Genomic DNA, 3,989 nt, shown 5'->3' with positions numbered 1-3,989 from the left:
ACTAAAACTGGAGTCTGGAGGAGGGGCATAGAGGGAGGAGACAGTTCACACCCTTTGAAAGTCTTAAAGTGCCCATGTCTCCTGCGGATCCCGTCTATACCCCATGGTTCTTAATGTGACCCCAGCATCCTCTAGGACGTATGAGAAAACAAATAACGCACACACGAGGAGGAGAGAACTAAGGAAGCTATAAGGAGAAGAGGGGAGGGAGGGGGGGTTGAAAGGTAAGGTAGTAAAGGCATATTGGATAAACTACAACCTTATACATATTCATTAATGTACCAGTAGTTAGAAGTAGAAGAGCTCTAACAGAAACCACAAAGCTTATCTAAAGCCACACCACACTGGATATGCCCAATCTCATTTGATTTTTGAAGCAAAGCAGTATTGGACTTTGTTAATACATGGATGGGAGACTGCTTGGTAGTATCAGATTCTTTAGGTGTTTTTAAACTACCAACACCATTTTCTTGGTACATTTAATTTTTACATGTATTCTTTTATGTACCAGAAGTTAGAAGTAGAAGAGCTGTAACAGAAACCACCAGCTCATCTACAGCCACAGCACACTGGATTTACCCAATCTCTCCTGATCATGGAAGCTGAGCAGTGTTGGTCCTGGTTTTAGTACTTGGATGGGAGACCACAAGGAAATACCAGGAGCTGTGTGTATTTTTACAATACTAACACCGTTCTCTTGATGCATTCCATTTTGAAACATTGGGGCAGATCTATTAAGCCTGGTGAACTGATAAAGTGCAAGGTGATAAAGTACCAGCCAGTCAGCTCCTAACTGTCATTTTTCAAACCCAGCCTGTGACATGGCAATTAGGAGCTGATTGGCTGGTACTTTATCACCATGCAAATTATCATTTCACCAGGTTTAATAAATCGGCTGCTTACTCATTTATGTACGAGTAGTTAGAAGTAGAAGAACTCTAACAGAAACCACTAAGCTCATCTACAGCCACACCACACTGTATATGCCCAATATCACCTGATTTTAGGCCTGGTTTGTTCTTGGATGTGAGACCACCTGGGAATACCAGGTGCTGTAGGTAGTTTTATACTACCAACACCGTTCTCTTGATGCATTCCATTTTGAAACATTGGGGCAGATCTATTAAGCCTGGTGAACTGATAAACTGCAAGGTGATAAAGTACCAGCCAGTCAGCTCCTAACTGTCATTTTTCAAACCCAGCCTGTGACATGGCAATTAGGAGCGGATTGGCTGGTACTTTATCACCATGCAAATTATCATTTCACCAGGTTTAATAAATCGGCGGCTTACTCATTTATGTACGAGTAGTTAGAAGTAGAAGAACTCTAACAGAAACCCCTAAGCTCATCTACAGCCACACCACACTGTATATGCCTCTTCTTACATTCCGCTGCACTTATTGTGGGGTAGCCGCAATCCCTTCTGCTGTACGGTTCCACATTACATTGTTTCTTGTCACTTCCTGTTGATGCAGTAAGGAAACATCCAGGAATTACAGCAGCTTAGTTTTTTTTTTTTTTTAACTGGGGCAATTTAGCTAGATCACAGGGCAATTTAGCTCCTTTGGTCCTTTTTTAGGACCAGTAAATCAGACAGTTGAGCAAACTGAAAAACAGCTAACAGGAAATTTCCACTTAAATGGTATTTTCTAATCTTATCTGACCATGACTAAGAATAAAGGATACACAAGATAAACTCTTAGAGCCATGGACCTTATCCATGTTTAAGCTCCATCAAATCTGTAATCAATAGCACTACATGCTCCCACTTTACCACTGTACTATATACTCTACCTGTGTTTTTAAGGTAAAAACACCATTTAACCCCAGTGACACTTGAATTAAAGCAGCAGCCTCTGGAATAGCATTCCTTAGCATTAATCCCAGGAAATCTGCAATCTTCACGCTCTTTGATAGCCATGCTACATTGCTGTTTACTTGGATGGAGCAGAGAGCACAACATCAGGACATAGGAAATATTACAATGCATGATAAGAAAGGTGTGAGCTCTACAGCAAGGCCTCTAACCCTTTGCCAGTGCCAAATACATAGGGCTTAACTCAGATCTGATCACAGCAGCAAATTTATTAGCTAAAACCATGTACACTGCAGGGGGGGGGGGGTGTATAATATGTGCAGAGAGAGTTAGATTTTGGTGCGGTGTGTTCAAACTGAAATCTAAATTGCAGTGTAAAAACAAAACAGCCAGTATTTACCCTGCACACAAACAATATAACCCACCTAAATCTCTCTGCAAATGTTATATCTGCCCCCCCCCCCCATCCCTGCAGTGCACATGGTTTTGCCCACTAGCTAACAAATTTGCTGCATCTGGGAATTACAGCAGCTTAATATTTCTTTTTACAGAAGGTTCAGCAAATTAAATTATTTAGTGAAGTACTGTAATCATAACAGTTACAGGGATATTGTAGGTAGATTTATTGTCAGTGGATAAATGTAAAAATTAAACCCTTAGGCATAGTTCCAAAATGCTGTCATTGCAATCCAGATTTTAAGGATATCATGCTTGAGCACAGGTGACTTAATTAGAACTTCGGTCAATGTGAATTAACCATTGGACTCAACCATGGTTATCCTTAAAACCCAGGGGTCTATTTAAGATCGATCTTAATCGATGTTGGGCTTCCAGGTTGAAAAAAACACACACATTTGTTTTCACATTAAACAGACTGCCACATGAGAAAGCAGCAAGGATGCAGTGGCGTTAATGTTTCCTGGTGTCAACTTGTATTATTTCAGTAGACATTGAAATGAGGCTGCATCTTGCTGCCTTTCCAATGAAGCAAGTTTAATTTAGTAATAGGTGAAAAACCATCCTTACAAAGGTGTTAATCAGAGACTTGGCTTTGTGGACACTTTTCAGAGAACAAATTTGTTAGCATAAAAATAAAGCCAGAAAATGAAGAGCTGTTTAATCACTCGATTGGATTTTTCTGCCAGCATATTTTTTTTCTCTGCAACCCACTGCTAAATTGTGCTTCCTAGCTGTTTTTTATAAAATCACTGAATCAAATCTAACTCTGATTACATCAGAGAAGGCCATGTACCCTACACCATAAGAGGAGGTTTGAAATTTTGACTTGTCTACTTAAATATCACCAAAATCTGATCACAAGGTTAATTACGTCCCTGGGTGGGATTGAACCACCAACCTTTTGGTTAATAGCCAAACACACTAACCGATTGCGCCACAGAGACACTTTGCAAAAGTCCATACTGACAAAGGCTAATAAGCATTCATCTAAAACGTTTCCTAGAAAAACTTTAAAAAGTCAATAATCTGGAGAGTTTTTGTAAGATGTTTCTTCCATCAACCAACGAAGAAACACATTGGTACTTTCCCATGATGAGTGAGTGCTTCAGGATCTCTTGCACTTACATGTGCAGCAGAGTACTGCAATGGAAGCATGCTGGGCCCATAACCCAGAGGTAGGCAGATTGAAACTATCCTCTGCTATATGCATTTTTTTTGTTAATTAAAGTAATCCAAAACTGGGATTGATATTTTGTCTCTTTTATTTTTACTTAAAGTACAATAACTTTTACCATTTTAATTTGTTTTAATAGTATATTGACAGTATTATTTTCTTTCAAAAATCCACTTCATTTTCTTTACCCTATTATTAAAATGGTAATTGAAGAAGAGGAATTGTTGCTTTGACTGCAGCATTCCCGGGGTTAACTGGTGTTTCTTCAAGTCACAAGGTATGGAGCTGCTGTATAGTTACTCGCAAGTCAGTAGTTGTATGATGCTCACACCTGTTAAGCTGGATACACACAGAATGCCCTACACAGGGGGTGAAATGAGCGCCACCCCCACCCCCCGTACGTTCAGCACACATCACGCTGTGCTGAGCGGGGGGAGAGATGTGTGCTGAGCAGTTCGCTCAGCACACATCTCTCCCCAAAATCGGGCCGTGAATACGGACCTTTAAACTGGATCCACACTTAGATTATCTGTCCAATT

At 40.2% G+C, this 3,989-nt stretch overlaps 1 non-coding gene across 1 annotated transcript; it reads right to left on the bottom strand.

The window, feature by feature from the left end:
• Positions 1-3,146: 3,146 nt before the first annotated feature.
• On the bottom strand, positions 3,147-3,220 carry TRNAN-AUU (transfer RNA asparagine (anticodon AUU)). The gene has a single exon. It is a non-coding gene; the product is annotated as a tRNA-Asn (tRNA).
• Positions 3,221-3,989: the final 769 nt, after the last annotated feature.

This window comes from Pseudophryne corroboree, unplaced genomic scaffold, assembly GCF_028390025.1.
Source record: "Pseudophryne corroboree isolate aPseCor3 unplaced genomic scaffold, aPseCor3.hap2 scaffold_1444, whole genome shotgun sequence".
Lineage (NCBI taxonomy): Eukaryota > Metazoa > Chordata > Amphibia > Anura > Myobatrachidae > Pseudophryne > Pseudophryne corroboree.
This window is presented reverse-complemented; position numbering and strand designations above follow the sequence as displayed.